Below are 23757 nucleotides of genomic sequence, written 5' to 3' on the forward strand. Positions count from 1 at the left end.
AATATTTGGTGTTTATTAATGCACTAATGTTAAAAAAATTCTAATAACAAAATGTAACCCCCAAAGAAAACGTCGCTGTTAAAATAAAATAAACGTCGTGTGACTAGGGCCTCCCGTCGGGTAGACCTTTCGCCGGGTGCAAGTCTTTCGGTTTGACGCCACTTCGCCGACTTGCGCGTCGATGGGGATGAAATGATGATGAGTAGGACAACACAACAAACAGTCCGTGAGCGGAGAAAATCTCCGACGCACCCAGGAATCGAACTCGGGCCCTTAGGATTGACATTCTGTCGCGCTGACCACTCAGCTACCGGGGGCGGACAACGTCGCTGTTGTACAACCAACAATTAGTGCCCAATGCAACTGTTCACAACAAATACCAAAAAATTGTAATTTTGTAATAATGTGTATTCTAAATAATTCTAATTGTTATCATTCATGGTGCTGATAAACCATAAAATGTGATTTATTATGTTAAAGAACTGTTTTACAGAACAAAAAGTCAAACGACCCGTTTGACAATTCCAAAGACAGTACCACAACTAAAGATCGTATGTAAGTGAGTTGTATCCTAGTCCAGAATGTTTGGTTCGTAAGAACACAAGCTCCTTGTGAAGAACAGCCAGTAGTTATCTGAAGGTGGCCTAATAAGTCGAAAACTAGTTCATACAAATAAAAATCAGTAGAACAAAAAACCGCCTAAGTGTTATTCAACCCTCAATTATTTAAATCACTTGACCCATATAAAGAAACGTTTTGTTCTGTAGGTATTACTTAAACCTCTCATATGCTATTCCATTTATACAATAGAATTGTAATTTCTGTAACATAATGTCATGGTTCACACAATCAAATGCTTTGGACAAGTCACAGAAAGTTCCTGTTAGTGTCATTTTACTATTTAAAGACTGTATTATTTGGAGAGTGAAATTGTATATTGCTGTCTCAGCGGAACAGCATTTTTGAAATCCGAACTGTGATTTACTAAGTATCCCATTACTCCTGAGATGGCTAACCACTCTTGAGTACATTATTTTCTCAAAGATTTTATCCTAAGGCTTAAATTTCACGCGTCTACCAGTCGAAGCATTAGCCTTGTACAGCAATATTTTGAATCTATACGCACAGAGGACTCTCAATTTTTTGCAGATATTTACAAATACAGAATGTTACATGAGAGAAATGATGTAGAAAAATCTTTTGGACTAATGACGTCTAGGTGTCGACCTCATAAAAGTAAGTACCTTCTTAGGGCAGCATGAATTTTGCATAATTAACTGACGCGTTACAGCACTGCATTCTATAATTCTCAGAGCGTCGCCCACGAGAATCTAGTCAGTTAACAGTAAAACATGGATAAATAAAGAATTGTCGTGTGACTAGGGCCTCCCGTCGGGCAGACCGTTCGCCTGTTGCAAGTCTTTCGATTTGACGCCACTGCGGCAACGGGGAAGAAATGATGATGATTACAACAACACAACACCCAATCCCTGAGCGGAGAAAATCTCCGGCCCAGCCGGGAATCGATCCCGGGCTCTTAGGATTGACATTCTGTCGCACTGACCACGCAGCTACCTGGATAGGTACAAGGTGACAACTGAACTGAAGATTCAGAACACCTATGAATTCCCAATATATCAGAATTACAGTTTTTAGATTCCACGAATAATAGAGAGAAAAATATGCTTTAAAAAAATAACGCAAGACTCTCGATAGTATGAAATGACGAATAAAAGAAAAGTTTTTTTTTTACTTTCCTGGTTCTTAAATCTTCACTAACTACCGTACACCAGATGTGACTTTCGTTTCGCCGGCCGGAGTGGCCGACCGGTTCTAGGCGCTTCAGTCTGGAGCCGCGTGACCGCTACGGTCGCAGGTTCGAATCCTGCCTCGGGCATGGACGTGTGTGATGTCCTTAGGTTAGTTAGGTTTAAGTAGTTCTAAGTTCTAGGGGACTGATGACCTCAGAAGTTAAGTCCCATAGTGCTGAGAGCCATTTTTTTTACTTTCTTTTCACGGAAGGCTTAGTGAGCTTCTACTTCTACATTTATACTCCGCAAGCCATCCAACGGTGTGTGGCGGAGGGCAGTTTACGTGCCACTGTCATTAACTTTCTTTCCTGTTCCAGTCGCGCATGGTTCGCGAGAAGAACGACTGCCGGAAAGCCTCCATGCGCGCTCGAATCCCTCTAATTATACATTAGTATGTATAGTAGCTCAGGCTCGATACGACCACGAAAGTCGATAGAGAACCGCAACGGTCGAAACTGTGCAACATACACGTCATAGCGACATCACGGAGAGGTATCACCGCGATGAACCTAATGTGTCCAGTGTTCCCCTGAGTAATGCGGAGGTGCTGGGGCAGCACAGTAGTAGAGGCGACAGGCAGGTGGGATCAAACTTGATCCCCTGCACGGCTGATGACAATGATAGCTAGGTGACCCAGGCTCAAACCCCGTTCGCCAGAGGTTCATCAGTGACCGGAGGCAGATTACAGTCACCCAGCAGGTCAGCCATCTTTGGAAAGACGCCAAGTCCACAGCATTTGGACTCGTCTCAGGCAGTGTCGTGCAGCTGTTGACGGCAGGGTCTGGTGACAGTAGCTGGCTTGGTGCATAGACTGGCGTGGACCTCCCCTCGGCTAGCAGCTGGTGATGACCGAGGACGAGTTCCTAAATTTGGCAGCATTAGTGTTAGTCAGGTCTGCTTCCGTTTCTGAAACACTAGCGGTTCTGGTCTCCAGCCAAGGCGCGAGGCGCAGCCGTTGAGCATCGTGCTCCAGTTCTTCCATCGTACCAGCAATTTCACAGCCCTCGCGGCACTGTAAAGTTTTCTCAACTTCCCCTTTCATAAGCCCCGTTCGGCGACTTCGGCACTGTGAGCGTTCTGAATACTGGTTCTTCCATACTGAATGTATGTTCTTGCAACATGGCACCTAGTTACAGAGGTAGCCTGCGGTGGCCTCCTTGTGACGTCATCTTGCTGAGTCGTTGCAAGAGCCATCTGCTTCATCAATTGGAAGCGTGTGCTACAAAATACTCAAATGACACTTTCCTGATTTCATACCAGTATCTCGGGGAAAATTTCAAAAATTTCCCACATTTCATTTGTCAGTAACCCATTCCAGCCAGTTGTAGGTCCATGAAAAGCGAAATGTATGGTAAATAATTTTAGCTGAAACATTAAATAGCGTACGTAAATAAAAGGTAATGTGTCATTTGTTGTTTGTGAAAGTAAATTCATTCCCCTATTTCTCCCGTACCAATTTTAAATGTGAATAAAGAGTCCTCCTGTGAATCTTTCACTATGAAAGAAAGACTTACCGGAAGCCCAGTAAATATGCCAGTGAAAACTATAGAAAAATGTGTCTCTTTATCTTAAACAGAATTTTTAGAATCTGGGTTCACGTATTATATTGATGTCTATTGTCTCCCCTCCGACTCATTTTTTCGACCCTTTGAAGAAATACGTTCTTCAGTTTTAGAATTGTATTAAGTATAAATTCTTTTATAATAGCCACTTTTCAATTTTAATACCATTAATTCACAAGAAAACATTACACATCTTTGTTATAAAATTTAGATTTTTCGATATGTTAATCAGCCTGATTGAATTCCTCATAAAGCTGTCAAGATTTCCGCAAAAGAATGTAGGAAAAAGAAACACAAGTGTTGCAGTAGTCAGTCAGATTCTTCCGTAGGTTGACATTAACACAAAGAACACAGGCCATGCTACCTAACGATTTCGAAGAGCTTGTTAGTCATTCGAAAGATCTACTCTGGAAGAGTCTAGGTCACTACGCTTGTTTTCGAAAACCGTCTAGGTCAAAAGTCATGGCACTAGATCCATTTCGGGTCAGGTACAATTGTTAGAACACTCGAAAGTAAGAAAACTTAATTAATGCACATCACGCCCACAAACTAATTCTTCGATTTATCGTTAACTGCTAGGTTTCGGGACCGATATATGTTAATAAAATATCCTTACCTTTGAGTGTTCTAACGATTTTACTTTGTCCGAAATAGATCCCACTTCATCGTCTTTGATCTCGATTTTTTTCGAAAAGAGAAACGTAGTGACCTACACTGATTCATCGGAATTACTTTACAATAGCACCCGAAGCTCATCGAAGTTGGTGGGACACAGGATGCGGCCTTACCTTGTGAGAATAATACACACTGTTACTCGCAGTTCGTTTTAACAGCGAGCATAAATTGCGGAATATAGACACCAGTGTAAAATGCTTGCACGAAAATCCAGGATGCTCCCTAAAATCATACACCGAGTAGGTTGGCACAGCGATTAATGCATTGGCTCGTGTAAGTAAAAAACCTCGATTCAGTTCCTGTGCAACCATCCATATTTAAGTTTTCCGTAGTTTTATTAAATCGCAAATGACGGTATGGTTCCTTTGTAAAAGACGCCGTTGATTTCTTTCTCCATGCTTCTCCAATTCCAGCTTGTGCTCCATTCTTATTGATTCGTCCTTGAAGGAGACGTTAAACCCTAATATTCCTTCGTTCCTTGCAAATGCATATCGACTATCCAGCTCGCAGTCAAACAATAATGCTACGAGATAGCGCCTGGTCCTTTCTACTGTAATGCTGATCTCGAAGGAAGTTAGAGAAGAGCTTGTCTAACCGTATCTGCAATGTGTCCCAGAAGGAATGGTGAATATTCAGGGATATGACAGGAAATATTACGCGAAGCAAAAACAGTCTGATAAACATTGGTTCTAAAATGCATACCTTAAGAGCTACTGTATGAGCACTTTTTCATTAGCAGAAATGTCGAAATAAATCTCGGGTGGACAGCCTGGTATGAGTGTGCATAGGACACAACCTGGCGCCGGCCCACCGCCGGTCAGTACATCAGCGCCCCTGATGATGGCAGCGAGGTCGATTGCCCAAATATTGTGTCCTATGCACACTCATACCAGGCTGTCCACTCGAGATTCATTTCGTCATAAAATACGTCTGGAGAAACTGAAAAATCACAGCAGAAATGTGTTTCACAGTAAAGAAAATGAAGTAGTTTTCATAGCTCTTAAGGTGTGCGCCTCACCCATGTTCACTAGACTCTTTTTTCTTATTATGGTCCATACTACCACCTCCTAAAATGCTCTTAATGTATACATTTTAGAACCCATGTTTACTAGACATTTTCCTTCAAGTGATCGTTCTTGGCCGGCCGAAGTGGCCGAGCGGTTAAAAGTCAGTCTGCTTTCCGCAGCGCTGCGGCGAGGACGTCTTGTTTACGTCCCGTCCGCGCGGTCGCGAGTGCCCGTAGTTGTTTACTACTGCGTTGTCGCTAGTTTAGAGTCCATCACTACCGACGCAACATGGCACATTCATACAGACAAACCACCATCAAGATCAGTTTTCAACCCGATCATGCACGACCGCGAGCTTTTGAAGTGGAACGTTTTCTACGTGACGACGTTAAAATTGAACCGCGAGACATAATTGGTATCCATCTCTCTATCACGAGCAGTGTTGTCTACGTCAAGCTAGTAAGTGACGAGGTGTGCAACAGAATCGTGCGCGCAGATGCGAACGATCTTAAATTCAAACATTCTGATGGCCATATTGGGGCGGTCTCTATCGATCACGCGGGGCTTGGCCTCCGTACGATACGCGTCTACGAACTCCCTTTCGAAGTACCACCGGACGTAGTCACCGCGGCTTTCCAGCCCTACGGCAGAGTGATCAGCCATATGGCCGAAAAATGGACCACCTTTACAACGTACCCCGTTCTTAACGGGGTGCGACAGATAAAAATTGAACTGACCAAACATGTTCCGTCATATCTTGTCATCGGCGGATGTAGGGCGATCATTATGTATGACGGTCAGCCACGCACTTGCTCTGGTTGTGGCCAAGAGGGGCACGTCCGGTCGGATTGTCTCCGACGACGGCTTACTCAAATCCCGACAGGTGAATCTATGACTCCTTCTACGGTGACGACCCTTCCTCTCAATTACGCCGAAGTTACACGGGCAGCAACCCTTTCTGATGCTGCCCACGTTAGTCCGATATCCGCCCCCGATAGCGAGACCATGATGGCTTCTGCAGTACAGGATCCGGCCTCTACAACGGCGCCCCCACCTGAAGATAATCACCGACCGACCTTGCAAGAAGGCGTGGATGCTAGGATGGACATTGACCCACGGGTTGTGCCGACAGCGGCTTTTCTTCCAGACACCGGAGCAGCTGAAGAAATTCACCCACATTCAGATACTGAAACACACGTCCGTAAACAGCGTTCCCCGCGAAAACACAAGAGACGGCGGCGTGCTCCATCGGACGATTGTTTGCAGCGATCGTCTGACATGGACTGTGGAAATTCCGACGACGGTACCGGCGGTACAGAGGCCGCTGTAACATCCAACTCAACAGATCGCCGTGGTGACGGCTTCAGCCCCTCCGACCACACAGAACAGCAGGATCACAAGCAGACAGCCGCTGCCGATTCCCAGCCAGCAGAGCCGATGGATTCAGCGCCGAGTGCCGCAGCAGCCACTAACAGCCACCAACAGCCGATGGTATTTCATGGCGACTGGGCGGACGACTGTGAGGAACACTCCTTGCCCATCGTGTCGGAAGACACGGGGGGAACTTTACCCCACCAATGTTGATCCTTTCCCGCCATCAGTTACAGTGACGAGGCAGCCTTACAAGGGTATTGATGGCCAACACGGATGCTATGGATAGACCTAAAACTTATCGCGTTGCAACTATAAACATCAACACTATACGGACGCGCGCTAAGTTATCCTTGCTTCAGGATATGTTGAACTCTGCTTCCATCGACATAGCCCTTCTCCAGGAAGTGTACGTCGACGACTTCCCAGGCATGTACGGTTACGATGCTTGCGTCTCTCCAGCTTCCCCAACAGGCAGCGGTGTCGCTGTACTTCTTCGGGAAGGGATAGTGGCGGACGATATCCTGTTTCTGCCTGGGGCAAGAGGAATGGCACTCACAGTACTGGGTGTTCGCCTTATCAACATCTACGCACCTTCCGGGACGGACAAACGTCGCGAACGTTCACGATTCTTTGCGGAAGACGTCGCTCCGCTCTTCCAAGGCCGCCACGACCATCTGGTGTTTGGAGGTGACTACAATTGCGTACTGGCGCCCAGAGACCAACTCCCACGACATAATCCGTGCCCGGAACTCGAGACGCTAATTCGAGACCTGCAGATGGTGGACACTTGGGAACATCTTCACGGCCACCGACCGGGATTCACGCACTTCACGAGTCACTCTTCCAGTCGTATCGATCGGATTTATGTCTCACGCTCTCTCGCCGCTGGAACACAGGATGCGGAACTGTGGCCTGCAGCATTCTCGGACCACACAGCTTACATTTGTGCCGTCACCCTGCGGCGGCAACAAGTGTGGAGAAGCCGCAGCCCGTGGAAATTAAACATCGCTCACCTGTCGTACCCGGATTGCCGCCAAGCCGTTGAGGATACGTGGCATTCGTGTGAAAATCGCCTCCGTGCATATCCCACAACGATCCGCTGGTGGTTGGACTGCGCCAAACTGGCACTGAGGCGAACGTTGATAACCTACGGTCGCGACCACGCCACTTGGCGAAGACATACACTCGACTTTTACTTCCGGGTCCTGCGCGACTGCGATGCTATGGCGCCGTCTCCGGAACGACAAACGGCGGTGCACCGTGCTAAGGCTCAGATCCTCGCTCATATGCGACGCCACCTAGAGGGGGTAGTCATCCGCTCGAGAACGCAGGATCGGATACCGAGTGAACGCCCGTCAATGTTCCACGTCCTTTGTGAACGTAAACGACGCCAACGAGCGCTGATACGCTTCATCGACACGGAGGACGGTCGTCGCCTCACCACGCAACAAGACATAAACGCAGCGTTCTACAATCATTATTCCCAACTCTATTCCACTCAGACCCCTGATCCGACAGCACTGGAGGACGTCTCTCAGACGATTTACGGCACCGTCACCCCGGCAATGGAAGAGGCCTTGATGGACGAAATTACAGAAGAAGAAGTGATCGACGCCATTAGAAAAGGAGCTGTCAACAAGTCACCGGGTCCTGATGGCCTCCCCTTGGAATTTTACCGGACTTTTCAATATTTATTAGCCTCCCGATGGACGGACATCTGTCGCGAACTACTATCCCCGGACGTGCCGCTCCCTGCGGCCCTTGTGGAAGGGATGATTATTCCTATTCACAAACCGTCCGGTGGCTCACGACTGCAGGACTACCGCCCGTTGACGCTATTGAACTGCGACTTTAAGATCTTTTCTCGACTGTTGGCGGCGCGGATACGCCAGACCTTACGAAATGTTATCTCACCCGATCAAACGTCATTAGGAGGCGACAATAATATTCAAACAGCACTCAGTGAATATCGTGACTTGATCTCACTGGCGAGGGCATGTCGTCTGAAGGGTGCACTGGCGGCAATCGATTTTAGTCAAGCTTTCGACCGAGTGGACCACGACTATTTGGAAGCGGTCCTCCAACATATGCGGTACCCACAGCCATTCGTCACTGTCGTCATGCGACTACTCCGTGGCGCGACGTCCAAGGTGATCGTCAACGGCCGACCTTCGCAGCCCCTCACCATTTCTCGATCGATACGCCAAGGCTGCCCTCTCTCCACTTTACTTTACGCTGTGGCCATGGAACCTCTCCTCTGCGGCCTGCGCCAACGACTAACGGGTATGACGTTACGAGGCTACACTTTCCGATGTAAAGCGTACGCTGACGACCTGGTGATTGTCATCCGCAACGGTGACGACACCGCTAGCGCACTGAATTCGATAGAGAAATATGGCATGGCCACAGGTAGTCGTATCAACGTCGCAAAATCGGTGGCGATGAACATCGGGGTCGGATTGTCTGAGAAACAGTGTCACCCCTTTACAGCTCAGAGGTAGTTTGAAATGTCTCGGCATTGATTTTACAGACGATATACGACGGACCGCTGCTCGCAACTTTCGACGGCTTTTACGAAATGTTCGGACTGGAATTGCCAACAACCGCATACGAGCCCTGGACATCGTCCAAAGGACCCAGTATGTTAACACACATTTAGCGTCACGCATTCCGCACATCGCCCAGATATTACCTATACCGGTGATGTTAGCTCGCCGTATACTTGCGGCTTTTGGGTCCTTCGTGAGTTCAGGGATGCTTTTCAAGATCAAATATGAGACTCTCACCCTTCCCCCGGATCGGGGAGGGCTTGGCCTTTATCACGTTCATGACAGAGCGGTCGCCCTATTTGTGAGCACATTAGTCAAACTATGGCACCGCCGTCCGGACAGTTTGACCAGTTTGTTAATAGAAGAACTAGCGCCGCCCTCCCTGTTGCCGCCTGTGCCGATACACCACGTCCCCTCCTCGCTCTTCTACATCGGTGTCTTTTACCTCGAACTCAGTTACGTTCGGCTTGCCTTACCAGCGACTCACCTGGCGACGGCAAAGTTGGTTTATAGGGTCCTGCAACGTGGACGACCCGATAACGTCGTGGAGAGGAAGCACCCGAACGTCACCTGGCGAGTAGTGTGGAGGACAATTCACCACGTAACACTGGACACTGACGTCACGGCGATGTGGTATATCACTGTTAACGGTAAGCAGGTGCCCAGATCAAGGCTACATGCGATCCACATGGTCGACTCACCCACGTGCACGAGCTGCGGCGTTCAAGACAACGATGAACACCGTCTTAGCTGTGGCGAGTCTACGGCAGTGTGGCACTTAGTGAGGCAAATGTCAGCATACTTCCTTCGGGTAACACCGAATCATATCGACCCCAAGACTATCCTATTCCCGGATGAGATGTATTACCCACACACTAAAACTAATGCAATGACGTGGCTTCGTGGACATGCAGTGCATTATTTGTTTCAAGACGGCACTAAGGACACTTTAGACTTTTGGAACTATTTGCAGGAACGCCATTGCAAGATCCTCCGTAACCCAAAGTATCGACAATATTTTTCCAATTTTTTGTGGAGTGCGTTCCACGACCCTCCACGTAGCTGGAACATCACGGGTAAGAGAAGCTAAGATTACAAGACGATGATAGAACACTACACGGTACAACGTGGGATCTACTTTCATCATTACGAGAAGTCATACCTGGATGATACAGCAGATGGAGAGTTTCGTTGTGAACCCTCACACTCTGTAGCAGTATTTGCCCCATTTCCTCTTTTTGTCCCCGGTGCGAAAAGGTCTTCGCAGTTTTTGTTTTCCCATCCAGTGCAAGATGTAGCACTGGTTAATGGTGGTAAGGATTCCACCCTTCAGTTTTGTTTCATGGTTTCCTTCGCCCCGCACTTTGCTCTCTTTCTTTATGCCTTTTTCTACAACTATTAGCATGGTTTTAGTTATGTGCGTCCCCAACTCGACCCAACGAGTGCACTTACTAGTTTTCAGTTCCTTACTGTTAAAAAAATGCAAAAATAAAAAACGCGTGATTTTGTGACGCAGGTTCGAATCCTGCCTCGGGCATGGATGTGTGTGATGTCCTTAGGTTAGTTAGGTTTAAGTAGTTCTGAGTTCTAGGGGACATATGACCACAGCAGTTGAGTCCCATAGTGCTCAGAGCCATTTGAACCATTTTTTTGATCGTTCTTGTCATATCCCTAAATATTGACCATTCCTCCTGGGACGTCATGTTAGATAAAACCCTCAAATTTTATATACACGAAGGGGAATTAAGCTATCGTGCGTATGACAACCAAATTGCTCCGCAGGGATGAGTTGACAAACAGAGCTTGTTTATAGTGCATAATTTAAGGCGTTTGATAACGTTTGCAACAGAAAAGAATGCCGTGTTTTTTAAGTTTAATTAATCGTTGTATTGTAATATATCAAAGCAGTATAAACAATACTCTCTGTAGGTTAATTCAAATTCAAATGAGAAGAAACTGATTGTACTGAAATATAGACAGCCCATTTTAATTAAATCTCCGGCGCTTCGCGGTAGGAAAATTAGATGCCTCTGGAGCAAAAGAAAATTGAGTACTTTTCTCCTTTAAATCAGAGAAATTGCTAGTCTGGTCCCCACTTTCCACCTCGGAGAAAAGAGTTACACCGAGAGTTGATGCAGGATAAGACAGAACTAAAATTACACTATTCACAGTCATATTACGACGATAAAAATGACATAAAGCTTTGCAACTGAACGTGGCGACAGTCAGTGTTCTGTGAAACATGCGCTCCTCTCTGGTACCACAAACAGCATGTAACTGTTCCTGTGTGTAATGGGAATGTGGGACTTGTGAGGGGCCTATTTGTACTCTGCCGCATCAAAGCAGAACACTGAGATTCTAAAAATGTCGTTGTCCCTACGCAGAAGTAGCATTTGGGTCATGAATCCGTTGTCCTTGATGTGAGGGTATGAAATTTACTAGCAATTTGGCTAAGGTTCATTAGGCTACTAAATGAGTATCCAAAGTTAACTGGGATGACAATGGCTTTTTGTTTCTTCATAGCACATGGAGCAGCTAAAGCTATTGTGGTGTCACCGCCAGACACCACACTTGCTAGGTGGTAGCTTTTAAATCGGCCGCGGTCCGCTAGTATACGTCGGACCCGCGTGTCGCCACTGTCAGTAATTGCAGACCGAGCGCCACCACACGGCAGGTCTAGAGAGACTTCCTAGCACTCGCCCAGTTGTACAACCGACTTTGCTAGCGATGGTTCACTGACAAAATACGCTCTTATTTGCCGAAACGATAGTTAGCATAGCCTTCAGCTACAGTTGCTACGACCTAGCAAGGCGCCGTATTCAAATGCTATAATATTTCTGTATCATCAAGAGCAATGTTCTACAAATGTGGATTAAAGTTAAGTATTCCAGAAGCTACGTACTTTTCTTTATAGCATTCATTACGTATCCTGTTTCAGACCTCACGCCAGCCTGCGTGAGCTTAGCGTGCATTTCGGCCTCCTCTAACTACAAGGTGTTGGCACTTCTGCCAACACTTCAACGGAGCTAACTGCTGCGTAGACAGGTCAGGTCTTTTATAAATGGGATGGTCTGTTGCCTCAGTGGAGGACAGTTTCACACACGAGTTTCCATCCGCAGTTTACTTTTCTCCTGGAACCCTCTAAAATCTTCACTGTTTTTCAATATACACGAGAAAAATAAACTGCAATTGGAAACCAAAGTCCGAAACTGTAATCTACCAATGCAACAGATCACCGCATTCGTAGGAGACAAAGTCTATCGATGCAGCAGTTAGCTCCATCTTCGCCACTGGCGATCACGGCATTCAGTCGCTATAACTGACTTAGACATTTCGGCTTCGGTGCATCAGCATACAAAGTCACTTTTGCTGCCGAAGGGAGGCCAGGTAGCAGGCTCTGGAACCTGTAACTTGGGCTGTCTGTAGCATCTTCGGATGACGTTTCCGGACACAGGTTCCTATCCTCAGTTTGTTCCTCAAGACAACCTCGACAACCCATCGAAGTTATGACGATCTCTAGTTCACATTCCCTGAGATGATTCTGCAGTCAGTCAGAAGATTAAATGACCGGCGGGAAACTTCGTCTGTTCCTAGGTACATTATCCTCCGCCCTACTGTCGATGAAAATAACGCCGCACTATTGTAACTGAAATGTATTTGTTGAAATTGAGAACGCAGCACGCGTTTTGCTGCTCTGTTACCGCTGTCTCGACTGAATATAAGGGAGCCAGCATCTTGTGTCGAATCGCGCTCGGTACGGAACTTGGTGCATCATTCCACATCGGTGATTTCCGACAGACGTGCTACCCCGAACACATCCTTTATTCTTCAGTGGATGTCTACCGGTGTTTATCCTTTGGTATCCAATAAACGAATAAGAGCATATTGGTCCTCTTTGAATTCATTTGGTAATAACGCCGCCATAGTTCACATATCCGTATTTACTGCACGCACTCCGGGAAACACGAATGCCACATTAATACCTTGCCTGCGAGTTGATGCTTATATACATGCATTTCACTGGAGTCACGTTCCGTTACGTACGCGCTGCAGCAATGTCTTTCAAACGGAAACTTTTTGATCGCCCCATTATAAAACTGATCCCAAGTTTTCACTTTTATTCATGTAGCAGATATCGCCGTATGAAAGTGGATGATATTTTTTAACACCCTGTAGTTATTCAGATCGAGGTATTTTGACTTTTTGCTTTGACTGAGATTCTTTATTATGCTTCATTATGTTTCATTATGCTTTTTTAAAACCGGCCGGTGTGGCCGAGCGGTTCTAGGCGCTTCAGTCTGGAACCACGCGACCGCTGCGGTCGCAGGTTCGAATCCTGCCGCGGGCATGGATGTGTGTGATGTCCTTAGGTTAGTTAGGTTTAAGTAGTTCTACGTTCTAGGGGACTGATGACCTCAGATGTTAAGTCCCATAGTACTCAGAGCCATTTGAACCATTTCATGCTTTTTTAAGTGTGTTAAAATAGAGTTATGCAGTGATCTCTAAAGTAGCAAGCTTGGTGATGTTAGTTCATGGGAGCTATTCACCACAAAACTGCGAATCTACGTCTACATACATACTCCGCATGCCACCATACGGTGCATGGCGGAGGGCGCCTGATACCACTACTATAGTCCGATCCACGAACGACGGCGGTTCACGGATATCGAGCCACGGACGGGGTTACATTGTTGACGATTCCAAGCGACAGTTCGGTTACGCACATGGGCGTGCTTTCCACTTGAAGGAAGCGTATATCCTGTAATCACGTCTCTCGCTTACTTATGCAGTATTTATCACTTACCACCACAATCAGCGATGACAACTGGCAACAAATGGAATCGAAATTCAGTAAACAACTCGCTACGATCACGTTTAATGTTCCCATTAGCTACGGTATTCACAGCAGCGCGCTCAGCGCATGCTGAACGTTCATTGGTTGTCGGAGCACACGTGACGTAGCCTAAACTCGACCGCCATCGTTCGTTACTCCAACTACTGTCATTCCCTATCCTCTTCGACTCGCAAATGCAGCGAGGGAAAAACGACTGTTTAATTTCTCTTGTCTTCGCAGTCCTTACCGAAATGTACGTTGCCAGTAGTAAAATCGTTCTGCAGTCAGCCGCAAATGCCGGTTCGGAACGTCGTCTTCCCTGCAGTGAAGTACACAGCAAACTTTAGTAATACTCGCGTGCTGATCCAACCTATCGTTAGCAAATCTAGCAGCACGCCTCTCCGAGGTCTTCCTTTAAACAGACCTGGTGGGGATCCCGAACACTCTATCAGTGCTCACTGAAGAGTATGTCGCACCAATGTTCTATACACTATCTCCTTTCAGATGAACTACACTTTCCTACAATTTCCGCAGGAAACTGATGTCGACCATTCGCTTCCTCAATCCATTTCACATCGCTTTACAATGTTGCACCTAGATATTTAATTGACATGACAGTGTCAAGCAACATACCACTAATACTGTATTCAGGCGATACATGATTGTTTTTCCTACACATCTGCATTAAGTTATATTTCTCTACATTTAGAGCAAGCTGGCATTCATTACGCCAAACAGAAATGTTGTCTAAGTGACTCTATTGCCTCCTACAGTCATTCAGCGATGACAATTTCCCGTACCCTACGGCCTCATCTGCAAATAGTCGCAGACTGTTCCTAACCCTATCCATGTGAGCGTTTATGTATATAGAGAACAAGGTGGTTCTGAATTCCAGTAAATGTTAATGATGTTGGACGTCTGTTACTGCATTAAAGTCCCAGTTGCATTTTCCTGTCTGTATGTGAAGACTATTCTTAGAAACTACTGTAGTGAGTTTGATACAGTTTCCACTTACAGAGAGCTAACAGTAAGCTAAAAGGGGTGGTGTGGGATGACGTATATATACACTGAAGCGCTAAAAAACTGGTATAGGCATTCTTATTCAAATACAGAGATATGTAAACAAGCATAATACGGCGTTGCCGTCGGCAACGCCTAAGTAAGACAACAAGTTTCTGGCGCAGTTGTTATATCGGTTACTGCTGCTACAATGGCGGGTTATCAAGATTTAACTGAATGAGAACGTGGTGGTATAGTCGGCGCACGAACGACGGGACGCAGCATCTCCGAGGTAGCGATGAAGTGGGGATTTTTCCGTACGACAAACTCACGAGTGTACCCTGAATATCAGGAACCCGGTAAAACATCAAATGTTCGACATCGCTGCAGCCCGAAAAACATCCTGCAAAAATGTTCAGATGTTCAAATGTGTGTGAAATCTTATGGGACTTAACTGCTAAGGTCATCAGTCCCTAAGCTTACACACTACTTAACCTAAATTATCCTAAGGACAAACACACACACCAGCGCGGCCATCCTGCAAGAACGGGACCAACGACGACTGAAGAGAATACTTCAACTTGACGGAAGTGCAGCCCTTCCGCAAATTGCTGAAGATTACAATGCTAGGCGATCAAGAAGTGTCAGCGTGCGAAACATTGAACGAAACATCATCGATATGGGCTTTCAGAGCCGAAGGCCCACTCGTATACCCTTGACGACTGCACGACACAAAGCTTTGCGTCTCGCCTGGGCTCGTCAACATCGACATTGGACTGTTGATGACTGGAAACGTGTTGCCTGGTCGGACGAGTCTCGTTTCAAATTGTATCGAGAGGATGGACCTATACGGGTATGGAGACAACCTCACGAATCCATGGACCCTGCATGGCAGCAGGGGACTGTTTAAGCTGGTGGAGGCTCTTTAGGGGTGCGGGACGTGTGCAGTTGGAGTGATGTGGGACCCCTGATACGTCTAGATACGACTCTGACAGGTGACACATATGTAAGCATCCTGTGAGATCACCTACATCCATTCATGTGCATTCCGACGGACTTGGGCAATTCCAGCAGGACAATGGGACACCCAACACGTCCAGAATTGCTACAGGGTGGCTCCAGGAACACTCTTCTGGATTTAAACACTTCCGCTTGCCACCAATCTCCCGATACATGAACATTATTGAGAATATCTGAGATTCCTTGCAACACGCTGTTCAGAAGAGATCTCAACCACGTCATACTCTTACGCATTTATGGACAGCCCTGCAGGATTCATGTTGTCAATTCCCTCCAGCACTACGTCACACATAAGCCGAGTCTATGCCACGTCGTGTTGCGGCACTTCTGCGTGCTCACGAGGGCCCTACACGATATTGGGCAGGTGTACCAGTTTTTTTGGCTCTTCAGTGAAATAAGACATGTTAATGTCAAATTGAATTTATTCCATAGTAAATCTGCGTCTGTAATTGAAAGCTGCTTTCCTAAAAAAAAAAAAGAAATATCCAGAAGATCCATTAAAAAGAAGTAAGAAGTTGCTAACTAATGGAATTAAAATCTCATGTAAGAGGAAGATTTCAATTTATGTAAATTCCAGAGTAAGTCAAGATCCGAGGTTACTTGCATGGTACAAAAAACAGTGTAGTATTTTAAGGAATGTTATCAAAATATCCAGGAGCATGCGTGCCCTGACAGAAATAGATATGGCCGATAATATTAGAACTATGTGGGACATTGTCAAACGGGAGACAGAACAGCGAGTCAGTGTGGTACTTCTCAAACGGGAGACAGGACAGCCAGTAAGTGTATAAGATTCCATAACAAGTAAAATAAGTGAGAATTTTGTCACGCAAAGATAAATTTTCAAGAATCAAAGATTACTGTGCTGTGCTGTGCTGAAAATCAGACTTCGCAAATAACTTTAAAATGCAGGTTGTTCAGAATGTGGAGCGCGAGAAATGAAAGAAAACTAATTTTAAACTACTTTTGGAATTAAATTAAAATACCCACTCGACCTCCCACCAGTACAAAGCATTGGCCACATTTATGTAAATGGGATGGAGAGGGAAACGTTTCCATTTCAAAGCAAGAACACATTTTTAAAACTCAATACTGATAATTATTATTTAATAGTAATTCAACTTAGATGGATAGGCAGCGAACCCCTATACATCGAATGGCATACAGAGCCACTAGCGCAAGACAAGACACGACAAGATCTAAGCAACAAGATCAAAAATACAAGCGATAAGAGAGATAATGTGGCGTCTTCCCTTTATATAGTAGTTCTTAGAATCTTTCTATGTTACTGAGAAATCTAAAATTTGAGTACACTAGTTGTGATAAATATTCTTTGTTAAGCGTATATCAATGTAATTATTTTTATCACTAATTAGAGACGTCACACCATTGCGTTGAAATATCACACGTTGGTAGGAGATCCCAGTTTATCACATTTGCCAGTTTTCGAATACACTAACGTGGATCATTGTGGATTAATGGGTTTAAACGATCATCATCAAACCCCGAAAGTCTTGCTAAACGTGGAGAGTCACTAATGTCAAAACGATCCTTCTTAAAACGAGAAAACCACTTACTTGCCGTGGTCTGTCCAATGTCATTATCCTCATACACGGCACAGACGTTTCTGGATTCCTGTCATCCCCCCCCCCCCCCTATTGAACTGAAACAGACGAATGTAACGGAAATGTTCAGGTTTCTCCCCTTGGTACTCCATTTTCTAGCGTCCACAGCTCCACTCCCTACCTACAAATGACATTATGGAAACTCCGGTGTCATTAGTGAACTACAACTAAAAAAATGAAAATCGAGATATAAACCCCAAGCTACCGGAATACCAACATGCGAAACAAAAACGTTGCGAACTTATGCACCAACCTAATAAAAGCAAGTCGTCCGGTCGTTGATACAAGGGGGGGGGGGGGCGAAGAAGTTGGGATCACAGATTTGCTTCAAGCTTTGTACACCTGTAGCAGGCCATTAAAACAACTCAATGTGCAAGTAGTACGGCGCAGGGGAGTGATGACCTCAGAAGTTAAGTCCCATAGTGCTCACAGCCAAGCAGTAAGCTGCATTACTCTGGCAAATTCCGAGAAAATCGCGTCTGTTATGTGGCTTACGTATTTGTGCGTAGGTACCGGGCGTTAGAGTTCATGCTGGTCGAGTGCTGACGGCACGGCAGCTCAGAGGGTTGGCTGCCCTCTGTAATCAAAAGAACTCAATTAATAGATCAACGATGAACTTGAACAAGCGTCATGTGACGTCCTCCCGAACAAATACGACGACCATTAACGAACAAAATGAGAACAAAAAAAAAGTGATTAGCGTTTCAGCTCCGTAAGACGACCGTGTACGAGGTGACGCTTCGAATCTCGCTCAAACTTAATTATTAATCTCTTCTTTTTTTGTCACTGGTCGGTCATACTGTCGCAGAAGAAGCCGAGTAGCACCGTGGTGTAGTGGTTATGATACTAAACTGTTGCATGGGCTGTACAATTTTAATTTCTATATTCGGTTCGAGTACGTTCTAAAAGTATCCACAAATGTCGGGAATCATTGTAGCTGTACATATACTGTATGTGTTCTGACCGGAGGCAGTTCGCTCAGCGCTCTTGTATGTGCAAGTGCTGAATAAACCTTCGTTAAGCGAAGTTAGTGTTCGTCATTCATCTAATTACATCCTCTTCTACGTGACATTATTCTGGTGGAGGTGCCGGGTATTGGAACTTGTGACAGCGCACATAATCGACGCCATAGTGACTCCCATCAGGCCACGACAGAGTTGCCGTCTACGTGGCGAGAAACCCGAGTTCGAGCCATATTCAACAGACCGCAATCTACCGGAGACAGAAGAAGAAGAGGACGTCACGATGACAGCAACTGTGTGCCGCCACATGAGACATCTTTCCAGGTTCTCTAGTGACGATGGCCAAGATCCAAACAAGTGGCTCAAGGTATATGAGCGTATAGCCAAATTTAAGAAATGGAATGACACCGTGTTCTTAGCTAACGTATTTTTCTACTTGGAGGGCACTGCCAAGCAATGGTATGAGAACAACGAGGAGAAGTTCACAAGCTGCGAAGTATTCCAGGCGGAACTGCGCAAGTATTTCGGCGACACAAAACGACAGAAGTGCAAAGCTGAAGATAAATTAAAGTGCAGGGCACAGCGTCCAGGACAAACTACAGCATCCTACATTCAAGACGTCTTGGAGCTGTGTAAAGTAGCGGATCCTAGAATGAAGGAGGAAGATAAGGTTGCACATCTCATGAGGGGTGTTGCTGAGGACATGTATCAAGCCCTACTCCTGAAGGAGGTTTCGACAGCAGACGATGGTGCCAGCATATCGAGACAGTGCATCAAAAAAGAATTACACGCGAGAAATTTGAACGGCTTCCAAACGTCGTATCGATGTCTGTGATGGAGGAAGCAACATATTTCACAAGTATTTTTCGTCAGATAGTGTGAGAGGAAGTTCAGAAGGCACTTGGATTGCACGGCGAGTAAAAAACCGAGACGCTTCAACAGGTCATAAGGCAGGGAGAAGAACAGACATTGAACCCAGTCTCTCGTCCTTCATTTCCTTTGAAAACGGTGAAAAAGTCGAGACCGAGGCGGAGTTACGTTCCTACAATGCCGCAGGAGGAACCTGTTTGGCCACCAAGGAAGACTGACGTCTGGAGGACCCAGGATAACCAACCAATATGTTTCCACTTCGGACGACCGGGACATGTGTTGCGCTATTGTCCAGAAACGCGGCGGATATTTGATGACGCCCGCGCGAGAAGACAGTAGACCTATCTTAGCCGACGCCAACTCCGGGACGACGAAGATGCACAAGAAGATGTGGGTGCAGGACGACGTAGGTCACCATCGCCGAAAGCTAGCCGCTGGGGAGGACGCTCCTCAACACGCCGATCAAGGTCTCCATCGCCGTTTAGAAGCTCCAGCCGATCACCTAGTCGCCGCAACCAGGAAAACTAAAGAGTGCCACCTTACACGGAGGTGAGGCCGCCGTAGAGAAAAATCCACCGCCGTCGATCACTACAAAAATGATAGGAAACTACGTCGATATCCTCATGGATGGCCGACCAGCCCAAGCTCTTGTGGACTCTGGATCATCATATTCAGTCATTTCGGAGAAGTGCCGTCGCCAGTTGCAGAAGACTGTATTCGTCGACAGCAAAACATCTCTGCTTAAGGTGGCTAATGGGAAATATGTAAAACCTATAGGATAGTTCAAATGGCTCTGAGCACTATGGGACTTAACATCTACGGTCATCAGTCCCCTAGAACTTAGAACTACTTAAACCTAACTAACCTAAGGACATCACACACATCCATGCCCGAGGCAGGATTCGAACCTGCGACCGTAGCAGTCGCGCGGCTCTGGACTGAGCGCCTAGAACCGCTAGACCACCGCGGCCGGCTAAAACCTATAGGAAGATGTGTCGTTCGTGTGGGTATAAGTGGCCATACACAGCGCTTAGAATTCATCGTCTTACAAGAGTGTAGTCATGACGTCATTCTCGGATGGGACTTTTTGAAAGGCTCTCAGGCAATTATAGATTTTGGTCGCTCGAAGATTATGCTAGACGAGATGAGATACTGTGGACAGTAAGATACTCATCCGAGTGTGTGGTGACTATGAGTGCTAGATGAAATGATCATTCCTGCAGTCAGCGCTAGAAAGGTAACTGTCACGTGTCATGCCATGCATCTATCGCCGAGAACCGCTGGTCCTTCCAAGACGAATGTGCGTAGCAAATGCTCAGCCGTTAATCGAAGAACAGCTCAGCGTCGTAGAAACCCCCCATGTCGAGTCTGTGGGCGAAATTAGAGCTATCACTACGAGTCAAGATGTTCTATCTCGCCGGCCGGGGTGGCCGAGCGGTTCTAAGCGCTACAGTCTGGAACCACGCGATCGCTACGGTCGCAGGTTCGAATCCTGCCTCAGGCATGGATGTGTGTGATGTCCTTAGGTTATTTAGGTTTAAGTAGTTCTAACTTCTAGGCGACTGATGACCTTAGAAGTTAAGTCCCATAGTGCCATTTGAACCATTTTCTTCTATCTCGATTATCACTAGATCTCACTAAGGAACAACAGAAAAAGCTACTTGCCATTCTTCAAGAGTTCTCTGAATGCTTCAATCCACAGGTGAGGAGCAAATTAGACAAGTAGACGATGAAGCACCGGATTAGCACTGGAGACTATCAAAAATAAGCCGGAGAGCATACCGTGTGTCAGCAACGGAACGGCGAATAATTCACGACGAGGTAGAGACAATGATGAAGAATGACATCATTCAGCCTTCGCAAAGCCCATGGTCGTCACCAGTAGTCCTCGCCAGGAAGAAGGATGGCAGTTGGCGCTTCTGTGTTGATTACAGGAAGCGTAATAAGATAACTAAAAAGGACGTTTACCCTCTTCCACGAATTGACAATACACTATGTTGTCTGAAGGGGGCTGAGTTTTTCTCTACCGTGGACATGTACTCGGGCTACTGGCAAATCGAAGGAGATGAGGCTGATCCTGAGAAAACAGCATTCATCACCCCTGAAGGCCTGTATGGGTTTAAGGTCATGCCGTTTGGTTTGTGTAATGCACCAGCAGCTTTTGAACGGATGATGGATAATCTTCTACGTCACCTGAAGTGGACGATGTGTCTTTGTTATTTATATGACATTATAGTGTTCTCAGAGACATGTGATGAGCATATAAAAAGACTGAGGGCCGTTCTTCAGTGTCTCCAACAAGGCGGATTGAACCTTAATTCAAGAAAGTGTCTTTGGAGCAAAAGAGATCAAAATACTTGGACACTTTCTGTCAAACGAAAGTGTGCGGCCAGACCCAAGAAAGGTGAGATCTATAACGGAATTCTCTAGTCCTAAAAGTATTAGAGATGTTAGAAGCTTCCTCGGATTATGTTCTTATTACCGTCGTTTCATCAGAGACTTCTGTATCAAAACCAGGCCACTCCAAGAGTTGTCAAAACCTGATGCTAAATTTATCTAAGGTGGTGCTCAACAAGATTCTTTTGATGTGCTGTGAAAAGCTCTGACGTCTGACCCTGTACTTGGTCTGTATGACGAGAGAGCACCTACAGAACTACACACACATGCCAGTGGGTCTGGGATCGGTGCTGTTCTGGTGCAAATTTCAGATGGGTAAGAGAAAGTTGTAGCTTATGCTTCTAGGACACTTACAAAAGCCGAGAGAAACTAGTCAACTACAGAAAGTGAATGTCTTGCTGTGATCTGGGCCATGTGCATATTTCGACAGTATCTCTCTGGAAGGCCATTCACAGCTGTTACAGACCATCATTCACTTTGTTGGCTGACAGGTCTTAAGGATCCAACGACTCGCCAGGTGGGCAAGAGTATGACATTACCATAGTGTACAAAAGTGGGAGAAAACACCAAGATGCCGACTGTCTCTCAAGACACCCTGTGCAAGGCCATCAAGACTTTGATGAAGATAGTGACTGTCTCGCTGCACTCCAGGATCTCTCTGCTGAGCAGAAGAAGGACGACAAGATATCTCAAATTATGCTTTCCTTAAATTGGTCACAGGATGTGAAAGGATAATTTAAGGTAGTTAATGGATTACTTTGCAAGAAAAACTTTGATCCGTTTGGAAAGAGGTGGCTACCAGTGATTCCTAAACACATGCGCTTAGATGTTCTACAGAAATTCCATGACACACTTGAGGCCAGACATTTAGGATTTATTAAGATATGCGATAGAATCTGCAAGAGATCTTCCCGGCCAGGTTTATTTGGGAGTGTCCGTCACTATGTGGCGCACTGTAGAGAGTGCCAGAGGAGAAGGCAGTTCCTCAGAAACCACCTGGCCGGCTCATACCAATTACACAAGCCGAAACGCCTTTCCAGCGTATTGGGATTGACCTCCTCGGACGATTTCCAGCGTCTGCTATTGGCAATAGATGGATTATTGTTTGCACTGATTATCCGACACGCTGTCATTACAAAAGCCGTGAAATCAGCCGAAGCATCCGAGGCAGCCAAATTCATCGCGGAAGCCATTGTATTAAAACACGGTGCCGCAAGGTCGTTAATTACGGATCGAGGGAAAGTTTTTCAATCAAATCTTGTAAAAGAGATAAACCGTCGGTGCAACATTACTCGTCACATGACGACTGCCTACCATCCGCAAACTAAAGGGCTTACTGAACGCCTTAATAAGACCTTGGCCGACATGCTATCAATGTTCGTCAATGTTGAGCAGAGCAACAGGGATGAGGTGCTACCTTTCGTGATGTTTGCCTACAAACCGTCTAACAAGACACCATAGGATTTTCGCCATTTTTCCTGGTGCATGAGCGAGAGGGGTCTACTACCATGGACACCTACATCTACATCCATACTCCGCAAGCCAACTGACGGTGTGTGGCGGATGGTACTTTGAGTACCTCTATCGGTTCTCCCTTCCATTCCAGTCTCGTATTGTTCGTGGAAAGAAGGATTGTCGGTATGCCTCTGTGTGGGCTCTAATCTCTCTGATTTTATCCTCATGGTCTCTTCGCGAGATGTACGTGGGAGGGAGCAATATACTGCTTGACTCCTCGGTGAAGGTATGTTCTCGAAACTTCAACAATAGCCCGTACCGAGCTACTGAGCGTCTCTCCTGCAAAGTATTCCACTGGAGTTTATCTGTCATCTCCGTAACGCTTTCGCGATTACTAAATGATCCTGTAACGAAGCGCGCTGCTCTCCGTTGGATCTTCTCTATCTCTTCTATCAACCCTATCTGGTGCGGATCCCAAACTGGTGAACAATATTCAAGCAGTGGGCGAACAACATCCTTTGTTTTCGGGTTGCATTTCCTTAGGATTCTTCCAATGAATCTCAGTCTGGCATCTGCTTTACCAACGACCAATTTTATAAGATCATTCCATTTTAAAT

This window comes from Schistocerca cancellata, chromosome 4, assembly GCF_023864275.1.
Source record: "Schistocerca cancellata isolate TAMUIC-IGC-003103 chromosome 4, iqSchCanc2.1, whole genome shotgun sequence".
Lineage (NCBI taxonomy): Eukaryota > Metazoa > Arthropoda > Insecta > Orthoptera > Acrididae > Schistocerca > Schistocerca cancellata.